The sequence below is a fragment of the Protopterus annectens genome, chromosome 5.part0 (assembly GCF_019279795.1).
Source record: "Protopterus annectens isolate FY-2018-M chromosome 5.part0, PAN1.0, whole genome shotgun sequence".
Taxonomy (NCBI): domain Eukaryota; kingdom Metazoa; phylum Chordata; order Ceratodontiformes; family Protopteridae; genus Protopterus; species Protopterus annectens.
The window spans coordinates 773,705,960-773,719,299 of NC_056735.1; the positions used below are offsets into that span (position 1 = coordinate 773,705,960).

General features: G+C 42.6%; 1 protein-coding gene across 1 annotated transcript in view; it reads right to left on the reverse strand.

Moving 5' to 3' along the window:
• The window catches only part of POGLUT3 (protein O-glucosyltransferase 3), a 573,319-nt gene that overhangs the window by 260,415 nt on the left and 299,564 nt on the right, over window positions 1-13,340 (reverse strand). The gene's annotated exons all lie outside the window — the stretch shown is intronic.

Genomic DNA, 13,340 nt, shown 5'->3' on the forward strand with positions numbered 1-13,340 from the left:
GTGTTATCGATCTTTATTCATTCTTGATGGGTTTAGTTCCAACCTCTGGGAACTGACTCGGCTGTTATACATAGCTCGTGCCAGCCAAAAACTCTCGAGCTAAGGCTCTAGTCACAATGCCTCTCTTCTCATTACCTCAGATCGAGTTTGCATAATAGTTAAGACAATACAGAAGCCCTGTCTAAGGTATAACCTGATAACATCCCAGGACAAGGTCCGAACCTCCAGGAGTCTTTTGGAGGGGGTAGAAGGGTAGGATGTCAAGAATAAATGAAGATTGACAACAGAGATGGAACGTTATGGTAAGAACTTAACTTCTTTATCTGATGTTGTCAATCTTCATTCATTCTTGACTGATGGGACAGAGTGCCCAGATACTTTAGATCCTGGGCAGCCCTAAGAAAGGATATTCTTGAGCACCATAGAGCCAAAGGATGCTCTTCCCCTGGAAACCATGTCTAATTTGTAATGGGGGATAAGTTGCAGCTGCACGTATGTCTTCCATACAAGCCCTGGAATGAAATACCGCTGGAGTGGAAACAGATCTTGTAGAATGAGCTCTAACTGTAGTTGGCAGTTTGAGTCTGTTTAGATTACATATAAAGATAATGCAGTCTCCAAGCCATTTTGACCTTTGATACAGGTTTGCCCAATCTGGATCCTGAAAATGATAGAAATAGTTGGTCTGATTTTCTAGAAGATTTTGTTCTGTCCAAGTAAAAGCGTAACGATCTGTGGATGTCCAACAAGTGTAAGCAGTATTCTCCTTTGTTTGCAAAATTTGGGAAGAAGACTGGTAAGTCTATGGATTGGTTGATATTAGATTTTGATACCACTTTGGGAAGGAAGGTGGGATTGGTTCAGAGTGATACGCTTTCGTTGTGAAAAATTATACAGGGATGATTCACGCAAAGCTTGTAACTCTGAAATTCTCCTAGCAGACGTGATAGCTACAAGGAAGAGGGTCTTCCAAAACAAAAACCTGAGGTCACAAGTAGCTGCTGGCTCAAAAGCCTGTGAAACTAGACATTGTGAGACTAAGGTCAAATCTCATGGTGCTACAGGGTCTTTGAATGGGGGTTTTAAATGTAAAGCGCCTTTAAGAAAAAATTTGCATAAATGATGAGACATCAAGGAATGGTCATCAAAACCGTTATGAAAATTTGAAATGGCAGCCATATGAACCTTAATTGTGGATGTAGAGGTAGCCATTTCAAATAAAGTAGCTAAACATTCCAGGACCTTATCAACCAACGCAAAGAAATGGTCTACGTAATTTGAACATGCCTACAGTGAAAATATTTTCCATTTGCTTAGGTAAAGCTTCATGGTGGATGGTTTATGGGAAGCCAGAAGCATCTTTTGTACTGGAGACGACAGGTTATTCTGCCTGGCAATTACTGGAATTGGAGAAACCAAACCGTCAGCTTGAGATTTTGAAGGTTGGGATGCATCAAGCCCTGGGGTGAGACAGTAGGTCCGAAGTTGGGTCCAGAGTCCACGGGCAGTGAACCAAGTGAGGCCAAAGGAAGGAGAACCAGACTTGACAGGGTCAGTAAGGTGCCATGAGAATTACTTTGCTTCTCAACCATTGGGCTTTCCTCAGAAACTGGGGGATCAGTGGGATAGGGGGAAAGACATACAGACGTCCCGGGGGCCAATTGAGAAGAAGTGCATCTCTCGGGGACTTCCCACAAGGGGGGATTAGGGCAAAGTAGCTGCTGCAGTTGTGATTTACGGGACAGGCAAACAGTTCACAGCATGGCTGACCCCATCGACGAAAGATCTTTGTTGCTACATTGAGACTGACAGACTGCTCATAAGGCAGGAGGATACATCTGCTCAGTTTGTCCGCAATCACAATGAAACTCCCAAGGGATATGCATTGCTATCAGAAAGTGGCTGGAAGCGATAGCCCATTGCCAAATTTTTAGGGCTTTCCAACATAGAGGGTAGGACCTGGTTCCCCCCTGTTTGTTGATATACCAGACTATGGACATGTTGTCCGACTGGATTGCAACTGTCTCCGAAGGAAAGACAAAGTGGAATGCTTGCAATGCTAAAAGCACTACCCTCAATTCTAGGATATTGATGTGCAAATTGGCCTCTTGCAGGGGCCAAGTGCCATGAACAGTCTTTCCCAGAAAATGCCCCACCCACCCTATCTGGGAAGCATTCATGGTCACTATGGCCTTGGGCTAAGAGGTGGAAAGGTACGACCCCATAGATTTTCTTCTGGCTTCACCCACCAAGATAAATCCTTTTTGCAGCGATTTGTTATCAAGACTGGATGGGATATGGGGTACATTAGAATCGACCATTGTGACGCCAAGAGCCATTGAAGCAGCCTCATGTGACACCTCACTAGGGGAACTAACGTTATTGCTGCTGCCATGGTTCCCAGAGCTTGTAGTACCAGACGAGCAGGAACTTTGTTTTGGGAAACGATTTCTGGAACTTGCAATCTTAGCTTCAATAGCCTGTGGAGAGGAAGGCAGGCTACACAGGAGACTGCATTTAATCTTGCTCCAATGAACTCCAGATCCTGCGTGGGAGTCAATTGTGACTTTTCCTTGTTGACTGAAATGCCTAGTGATTCGGCAAGATGTATAACGAAGTATATGGCGTAAAACAGTAGATGTCTGGAGGGGGTGAAGAGGAGCCAGTCATCTAGATCTGGAAACACAGTGGATTCCTTGTAGTCTCAAATGAGCTTTTACAACTGCCATGCATTTGGTGAACTCGAAGGGCAGCATTCGGAATTGGTAATGACTGGCTCCTAGCTGGAAGCAGAGATATTTTCTGGAGTGCTTGTCCATTTTTACTTAGCAATATGCATCCTGAAGATCTATAGAGCACATTCAATTGTTTTCCTCCAAAAAGGGAAGGATAGACTGAACCGTGACCATGCGAGATTTTGTCTCTTGCACAAATTTGTTCAGTAGGCTGTGATCCAGGATTGGTCTCCAGTCCCCTGTCGTTTTTGGCACAAAAAGAATCTTGAGTAAAATCCGGATCCTATTTGGTCTGGTAGAACTACTTGGACGACTCTTTTTTGAAGCAGCTTTTGAATCTCTATACCTGCTAGATCCCTCTGACTGGGTGGGAACATTGGGGATTCACTTTTGCAGTTTTGGCAAAAGGTTGAAGGGGATGTAGTAGCCTCTGGTAATTATTTTTTGCACCCGGGTATCTGAGGCTATTGTTGGGCAGGCTAAATGGTGCAGAGAAAATCTTCCCCCGACTGCCTGCGGCTGAAGTTCTTGATCACAGTTTGCCTGTAATGCCACATTGTCTATACACAGCAACATTGTTGATCTGACCCTATCAACCTGTTTATTAATGTAGTCCATCACACGTGTGAGCAGTAGTAGGCTCAGAAATGAACCCTGTTGCATTCCCACTCCCAGTGGGAATCCATCTGTGAGTCTGGACACTATACATACTTGTGCCACTGGGTCCTTGTACAAAGCCTGCACTAATTCTACCAATGTTTTTGGCACTTTGAGCCATCAAAGGATTGCCCAAATCAGATTTTTTGGGACCTTGTGATATGCTTTCTCCAAATCTAGGAATGTCCAGTTGGATACTTTCCTCATCTCTACTCTTCTCAACTGTCTCACAGCAAATCCTGTTCCGTTGTTCTGCTTCCTGATCTGAATTCAAACTGCTCATCTCTCGTCTTACTTTCAGCTATTCTGTGTAGTAATTTATCAATTATCCTCTGCAGAACTTTCATGCAGTGTGACAGGAGTTTGATACCTGTAAATTGCCCACAGTTGTGTCACCTTTGTTTCTTGCACACTGGTACTAAAATGCTTATTCTCCGGTCATCTGGCATACATAAACTGCCTGGGTCCACATGGGTGGGGCAACAAGAATAAAGAAGGAGAGGCCATTCTAGACGTCTGTCTGGCTTGATGGCGGCCAACGCATTGTTCAGCAAGAGATAGTCACAAAATAATGTACAAGAGTTGCCAACATAATACTCTAGTAGATTTCTTCCTAGTAAAGAAAAGGCACTAGGGCAGAATCAGCAATTGCAAACTCATCCCAAGTAAAACAGCTGTTCTACAGCATAAACCACTAGTGGCCTCAATCAGCTGCAAACACTCGTCAGAGAAGGCTCTAAGGTCAACACAACTAAAGATCTGGTAGTTGACTGGACAGAAAACTAAAGAGTTCAAGGAAATTCTCAGGGATCTAGCACCTCAGGAAGAGGAGGAAATAGACGGAGTTGAAGAAGACTGATAGCACCTCAAAACAGCATGTGGTAGAGCCAAGCATGGAAATAAGGTACATAAGAAAAGCTGGTACTGGAAAGCAGAAGTCCAAGAAGTCATCAAAAGAAAGAAGTAGTGCAGGAAAAAGTTGGAGACGGAAAAGACGGACCAGGTTAAGAAGGAATACTAGTTGGCTAACTAAAAGGCTATGAGAGTAGCTGCAATACCCAAGGACAAGGCATCACAGGCCATCTACCAGCTTCTGGAAAGTGATTCAGTAGACGGCACAACAAAACACTCTTTCAGGCTGCAAGGTAAAGAGAGAACGATAAAGAAGATAGTCATCAGATACCCTTCATAAGGGTATTCCAGCAATAACCTGCTCACCAGTCTGCAAGACATCAAAGGCACATGGAAGGAGAACTTCCAGGAGCTTCTGAATGAAGAAAGTCCCACTGAAGCTGTACTGCCCAGACACAGCCTAAGATGAGATAGAAGAGAAAGCCACCCTGGAAAAAGTAAGAATAACACGAAGAAAAATGAAGTCAAGGAAAGCAGAAGGCTCAAATGAAGTTAAGGGATACATGATTGAGATGTTGGGTGAGTTAGGGTAGAAATGGCTTTGGAAAGTACTCTTAGCAGTATGGAGAGAAAGGCATATCACAAAAGCTGCTCACCTCCCTTATAAACCTGCTTGCCTATAAACATCATTAGTGTTAACCTGTTGTGCCCCTACAAGAATACCAACATACTCATTTAATTTTTTGACTACGGGACAGTGTGCAGATCTATACTGACCAATTTCAGGGTCTGCCCAGGTGAACTACAAAACATTTCATGAACAAATAAAGGCAGAAATGTAAGCAATAATATTGTAGCTCAAATTAGTTACATAAAAATCATGTACATTACGGTAAACAACTAGAGTATAATGTACAATATTTACATTAGTTTCTAAAGTGGATCAACCTTCAGTAATCTGGAAAGATGACAAATGATAGTGTGGTTATTGACATGTCCTGTGTTGAAGCATGAGCATTTGGCTTGGATGAAGAGGTGCTTTTTCATTTTCATACTGAATCTGAAGCATGTATTGATTTCTTTTAGGTAAATGAGGAGAAATTGCCAAAGAATAGGTGCCTAAGAGGAGAATGCATGTGCAGTGCTGAGGAGTTTACTTCTACAGGTAATAAGAGTTAGTGTGGCTTGTCAGTAGTGCATCAGGTTGTATAAGGAGGGTTTTTTTTCATGAAGTTTAGCTGCACAGACAGTAAATGTCTTCAGTTGGAGTAGTATGTTGACTTGGAATCTTAACAACAGGTTAAATCTTTGTTTTTATGGATATCCATTTGGCATTATCTATGGTGATACAGTGACAATGACAGACGGGTGATTTTGTAATGATTTAATAGATGTTGTTGGAGATTGTCTAGAGTGTGATGGTGTTCTTCTTGGAGGTGGGTGCGAACATGAGTAGTCCATATTCTAGCTGAGTGAAGGAAGTAAAGTTGTGTAAACTCTTACCATAACAGTAGATGCCATTTTCTTCATTGTTGCTCTATTGTTTACCAGTGGGATTCCCTGCTAAGTGCAGCGCAATGTCCAGCAAGAATAGTGAAGCCTCTTGATTTTACAGACATTGCACATCACATGTATGTTGCCCACTCAAAGTGTAGGCCACAAAGGTGACGTACAGATGTACAAACCTCAGAAATGAAAAGCCCCAAGAGGAATATGTGCATCCAGAAGCAGAAAAAAAAGAAAAAGAACAGAGAAGAAGAAGCGGAGAGAGGGAGGGAGCAAATACTATAACAGTGAACAGAAGGACATCTACTGTTATGTTAAGATTTTACACAATTGCACCATGTCCTTCCATATTACCGTTGCAGTATTCTTTACCAAGGGGAGAATACAAAAGCTCAAGAGGAAACGTGAGATGAGGAAGACCCAGAAGAGCCGTCAAGAAAACCATGCAGAATAGCTCTGGCAAAGCCAGCTCTTGCTCTGGAAACATTGAATATGCAATGCTCAGTTAAAGTATGGACAGAGCTCTAAGTAGCAGCCTCAAAGATGGAACTGGTATGCAATCCTTTGAAAAAAGCACTAGAGGAAGCCACAACCCTGGTAGAATGAGTCCTTACAAAGGCAAAAAGACATTTTCCATGAAAGGAGTAACAAAAAGAAATGGCCTTAGAGATCCATGAGGATATGGTTTGCTTAGAAACAGCCAAACCCAGAGATGTGCATTGAAAGGAAATAAAAAAGTTGCTCAGACTTGTGAATGGTTTTAGTCTTATTTAAATAACATCTGAGCTGTCTATGCAAATCCAAAATGTGAAGAAACTTCTCACTAGCAGACTGCGGAGATGTAAAATAGGAGGACAAATGAATAGACTGATTAAGAAACAACTTATTAACCCCCTTGAGCACAAATGGAGGATTAGTATGAACAGGTACCCTGGCCCTATGAAAAACCAAAAAAGGAGAAACAGCTATAAGAGCTTGGAATTCAGATACTCTCTCAGCTGAAGTAAGGGCCAAAAGAAGAACAGTCTTCCATGTACAATGTTGTAAGGAAGCTGAAGCTGCAGGATCAAAAGGAACTGGAATCAATTTTTAAGTAAAAACTGAGATCCCAGGATGGCTAAATAGGTTTCCTAGGAGGCCTGATATGCAGGCCACCTTTAAGAAACTGCTTGCCCTCAAACCTAGAGGCCATACGAGCTAATGGCAAGATGAGCAGAAATAGCTGAGAGGTGAGCTTTAACAGAAGAATATTCTAACCCAGCATGGAGCAATTCATACAAATATGAGGGAACCAGAGGGATCACCACAGAAAGCGGATCCTGGTTAAGAGCATGGCACCAAACAAAAAACCTCTTCCATTTGGACACACAGGATTTCCTGGTAGTGGGTTTCCTGGCCTCCTACAGAACCATAAGCACATCCTGAGGAAAAAAGGTGCCTTAAAGGGATCAAAACCATACGACCCACAATATCAGTCAAAGAGTGGACAAGTGAAGATGGATCAGAGACCCCTTGTCTTGTGCGAGTAGGTCTAACCTAGCTAGGTGAAGAAAAGGGGGAACCAATGCTGTCAGGGCCAAAAGGGAGTCACCAACAATATTTTGGAAGATAGAGCAGGACCCCTGGAATCAGAGGAAGGGGTGGGAAGGTGTAGAGAAACAGCCCCTTCAAAGAAAAAATAGGTCCTCCACCTTCTGTGTCAGAGGACTTGGGACTCTGGTGCAAAAAAAAAGAAGAAGTTGTCTGTTCAAAGGAGAGGCAAAAAGATCTACCCGAGGAATAACCCACCAATGGACAATGTCCATTAACGGGTTCACTTTATAACATCGAAATACTGAAATGTCGAATTTCAGTATCTTGAAGCTATAAAGTCGAATGTTTGAAATAGCGAACGTTCATAATCGCAAATTTCACATATGTCGAATATATGTCGAATTTGCAGTTATGAAGTTGCGCTACGTAATGTCCGGGTTTGTGTTTTGGTGGTACGCGGTGCCGTGTGTGGATGTAGGCGTTATGTCAGGTAAGTGAGTGTTTTGTAAGGGTTTTGAGTGGGAGTTAGAGTGTGTGTGAGGGATTGGAGAATGTGCGTGTGTGAGTGAGCTTTTGTGTTGTGTTTATGCGATCTCGGAGTTAGTATATATAAGTAGGGGGGGTGTGGGGGGTGCAGCCCCCCACATGGGAGTTGCAGTGGGGCTTGCCCCCCTGCTTATGTGTGTGTGACTTGTGTATGTGTGTTTTATTTTGTTTATGTTGTGATGTGGGTGTTGTGTTGTATGTTTAGTGTAGTGTGTGCGGTGTTTTTGGTTATGTGGTTTTGCGGTTTTTGTTTGTCGGTGTTTTGTGGATTTGGTTTTATAGTCTCGAGATACTGAAATTCGATATTTCAGCATTTCGAGGTTATAAAGTGAATCCCCATAAACACATCTCTGGAAAGTATCCATTCTTGAGCCTGTGTACTAGAACTGCTTAGAGAGTCTGCCACTATATTTAGCTCTGAAGGAATGCATACAGTCTGAAGAGTCACTTGATACTGGACATTTAGATCCCAAACTTGAAGAGCTAGTCTGCAAAGAAGGTAGGAGTGGGTCCCCCATTGCTTGTTGATATACTACATCACCGTGGTATTGTCTGTGAAGAGTTTGAGAGACTCAACAACAAAGAGGGAATGAAAGGTCTGAAATGCGAAAAGGAGAGCTCTCACCTATTTTATGTCGATATGATCTAATCTCTGATGAGGAGGCCAGAGACCCTGGACCTCAAGGGAACCGAACCCCCTGTCTGATGCATCCAAGAAAAGTTCCTGAGAGGGGACTGGGGGCTGAAAAAGAAGTCTGGTTGAGAGACAGCTGATGAATCCACCACAGAAGCTCATGTTTGAGGTATAGAAGATGAGAGACTAGAAAATCTAGTGGATGACAGTGATGGAGCCATAGTGACTTTACGAACCACTGTAGATTTCTCATATGAAGTCTGGCAAGAGGTAACACAGGAATGGTGGAGGGAATGAATACTAGACCCCTGAGAAATTCCCTGGCTGTAAATGAAACCAGAGGAAAAAGGGATTAAACAAAAAAGGTGATTAGAGAAAGAGCCTTGGGAGGAAGCAGGAAAGCCAGCCTAAGAATGGTCTGGAGACTGCAATCGAAAAAAAACACATGATCCTGAGAAGGAACCAGGACTGACTTCTGGAAGTTTATTGTAAATTTCAGGCTTTGTAAGAGACAAACAATGTACTGGAGTTGCTGAATGAAGACCTCAGGGGAAGAAGCCTGAATGAGAAGATTGTCCAGATAAGGAATGATTTGAACCCCTCTCATTCTGCAAATGGCAATCACAAGAGCGAGGCATTTGGTGAATACCCCTGGCAACTGAAAATGCAAGGAAGATACAGACAGACACAAAAACTTCCTGAAAATGGGATGAATTGGGATGTGAAGATAAGCATCCTTGAGTTCTAGGGAGACAAAGAAAGCCTGGGAAAGAAGAAGAGGAAACAGGGTTTGAAGGGACAGCATCCAAAAGGAAGGGACCTTCAGAAAGGTGTTGAGCTGAGAAAGATCCATAATGGGTCTCCTGGTGCCTTTCTTCCTGGGAACCAGAAACATTCTGGAATAAAACCCCTTCCCCTCCTGGAAATGGGGCATAGCTTGAATGGTCCCTTGTGCCAAAAGGCCCTGAAGCAGTTCTGGGACAAAAGGTAGCTGTTCCTGATGAGGATACCCAGAAATGGAGGGATTTCCATACCATGAGTTAACCCTGATGGACGAGTCTTTAGTGATTCTTAACCAAAAGGGACAAGGAAAGATGAAGGGGTAAAGGAACCTGACTGAAGAAGGAGGCTTCTGAGAAGGAGGAGTCTTGAGTACACTTAGCAGGAGGATTCTGTTAAAGCTCACCTTTGGGAGGCGAGCAAGGGTGTCAGCAAACAAAGGCAGATTTGGATGCACAATTCCTCTGGAACTTAGGGAAAGGAGACACAAAAATATGCTTCAGTTCTTGCAAGGCCTTACCTTTATTCTGAAGAAACTTAAAAAGCTCAGCAGCAGCAGAACCAAACAAGTTCTTATTATCAACAGGAGCATCCAAAAATTTAGCCTTAATATCATCAAGCAAAGGCTGGAAATGAAGCTAAGGGTAACATCTCAAAACAGAATCAAAGGCAGCAGCCCTAAATGAGGCATCAGCTGCATCATAACTACATTTAAGAGAGTGATGAGCTACCTGAGAAGGAGAACCCAGTAAAGATAGGGCCGAGGCCTTCCCTTAAAAATCAGGGAGGTCTGAGATAGCCTGGGCAGCCAGAGAAAGTAGGGCTAAAACATACCACTTGTTATGGGTCTAACAGCCCAAAAGGCCAGGATGGCAGCAGTATACACCTTTTAGCCTAGCCATTCCATAGATCTTATGTCCTTGTCTGAAGGAAGCAGTTTAGTAGAAGGCAAAAGTTTAGAGGGTTTGTGAGAAGAGACAGACACTACAGAATGGTCAGGAGAAGGAGATTTGTAGAGGAACTTACACACATCAGGCACCTTGTAAAATCTATCAGGTTTCTTAAGGGGCTGGAGGTTGAGAATCTGGGCCACAGAAGCTACTGAAAAGGTATCTAGAAGGGCAACCAAAACTAGAGATACAGCAGAGGGCTTAGGGGACTCCATCTGGAGGAGCTCATAATACATTTTTTGAATGTCAGAAACCTTAGAACAGCCCCATTTAAAATATTCCATCATATGAGGAATAGTATCCCCAAAGGAGAGTTTTTTCAAGGGAGAATAAGGACTAATAAAATCTTCCTCCTCAAAGTCACAATCCAAGGGAGAAGGAAACTGAAAGGAATATGCAAAGACTCTTCCCCAGAATCTCCTCTTCAGAGGAGTCTTGCTCTCTGGGCCTCTTGAGTGGGGTAGATGACCAAGGTGGAGCAAGCACAGAAACAAAGTGTGGGGGGGTCTTTAAGGCCATCAATGCACTGAACAACCCCACAGGTAAAATCCTACCATTCACACTGCAGATCTTTAGCAGAAGGGGAAACATGCTTGATTTTTCCTTTTGAGGGACGTCTGCCCTAAATGCTATTTATTTATTTTATTTTACATTTGTTGACCGAGTTATTCAGACTGAAATTAGTGGCTCATTTTCAGCGGAGACCCGGGGAGAAAAGCTCCACAATAAGATACACTTTCATTAAATTAGAGAAACAGATTATGTACAAATTAATAAGCTTTCACCAAACTACATACAATATGGATTATGTACAAATTCAATAAGCTTTCACCAAACTACATACAATATGAGTATAGCTGTGCCCTGGTACATGATAAAGAGGATATGTCAAGAGTAGAGCATTAATCAGATATAAAAAAGAAACATAGATTGTTCTATATCAATATTAGAAACCATAACTAGGAGGTTCAAACCCTTGTTTACACTCAACCAATATAGTAGGAATCTTATCCCCAGCAAGTACCTGCGGTATCCCCCTCGGTCCCTCTGAAATAATCAGCTGAGGTTTCCCTCAACATTCGGAGCGGACGTCTGCAGAGCCTCTTAAGGATGTGCAAGAAGGTGGATCCATGCCGGCTTACAACTGGGTTGTGCAGAAGAATCTGACACAACCAGGTGATCCTCTGGGCTTTCATCAGCCTCAACAGAGACATCTGGGGGAGGCAGGATAGCAGCCGAATCAAGACCTGAGTTTCTTCCCCTTTTTCCTTGGCAGGTGGCTGACCTTTGGGATGGGAAGATTCCGCCATAGCACCCTGTGCCAACAACTTAAGACATTGGTTCTCCAGGTAAATGGACAAGGAGGAGAGATGACTATGTAGGGTCTTAGTGACAAACTCTTGACACACAAAACACTGCGTATGGTCGTGAGAAGCACCTAAACAGAAAAGACACTACTCTGATGATCCGTATGGGAATATGCCTCCCACACTGACATTTTCCCTTTCTGGAAAACATGTAAACTCACAAAAATTAAAAATGAAAAAGATAAAGAAAAATCCCAAAGGGGCACTTGTCTAAAACAGTTTGTTAACCAGCACAGAAGAAGGAACATTCAGACCAATGATCAACAATGGCATTTGGACTGGTGACAAAGAAGTTCTGAGGTATGTACATCCGCACGTTACCTTTATGACCTATGTCTTCAGCGGAAAACATATGTGTGACATACGATGTCTATAAAAATCATAAAGATTTGGTATACTGGCTGGATGTAGGGCTTCCATTGGTAGGGAATCTCTTTGGAAAATACTGCAAAAGAGATGTGGAAGGACATCTCCTTTGTAGATGGCTGCATGGGCTGGTTGAGATAGAGAAGGGAAGATAATTTTGTCCCAAAAGTGTAGGGAGTTTATTTCTGCTCTCACTCTGTCTATGTGGTAATGTAAACTTGGAGACTGATCAAGCGATAATCTTAGTTCTTTGATGGTAGAGGTTGTTTCTATGGTATGATTGTGGTAGTCAAAGACAGATACACTCAACTGTTTGGTGAATTTTCTTTGACATTACAAAAAGCAGAGTTTTGGACTTGGAGAGGCTGAGAAATATTTTATAGTGTTTGAGCCATTAATGGAGCGCATGTAAGTTAGACTAGAGGCGGGACTGAATGTTACTGTGACAGGGGCATTGTCAGTAAATGACCATGCCACCTGTGTAAGAGATGAAGGAGGTCACATGGAAGTTTGCTAATGAATATGGAAAAGGGGGGGGGGAGAGGTTAAGGATGGATCCGTATGGTAAACAGTTGATAAGTGTAGATTCTGATTGGGAGGATCCTGTTTTAACTTTGAAGTGCCTGATATTGAAGACGTTTTTAAATGAAGGAGTGATCTCTGTTGTTGTATCTCTCGGCTTTTCCCGGTTAGGGGTCGCCACAGTGGAACTCTGGTCCGCTAATGATTGGCAGTAGATTTTTACATAACAGCTTGCCAGGCCTGACACACAACCTTCAATGAAGGTACGCCCATTCATGCATGTCTCCACACAGAAGACGCTTTAGCTGAGAATCGAACAGGACAACGTCTTACTGTGAGGCGACAACACTACCGCAGCACCACCACCGCAGCTTGAAGGAGTGATCTCTGTGCTGATATTAATTCCTATGTTTGTTTAGGAGAAAACAGGTTCATAGATTAGCACTAAGCTAACTGCCCTTGCAAGCCATTTTAAGCCTAGCCAATTATCCCTTGTGAGACTCAAACCCTGCACCTTGTGTTTGTAAGGCAAACACCTTAACCATTAGGCCACCCTCCCAATAATAATGGTCAATGTGGTCAAATGCTTGTGTTAAACTGTTTTATGTTACAGTTAAATGATCCAGATCAACACTTATGAAAACTGCCTTATTTAATGGAAGAATCACTTATCTAAATCTCAAAAATCAAAGACAAAGTTCTTTTTCTCAATAAGGCTCAACTAACTAACAGTGTATCCAGTGGCAAAAGCCATTGCAATCCGAACAAAAAATGTGAACGTATTACCAAACTCAAGTAATATTTTACATTTAATATCTTTTTGTACAAAAAATTATTTGGGTGGAGCCAATTGTATCACGGATAGACTGAAAATTAACGCATCAATAGCAAA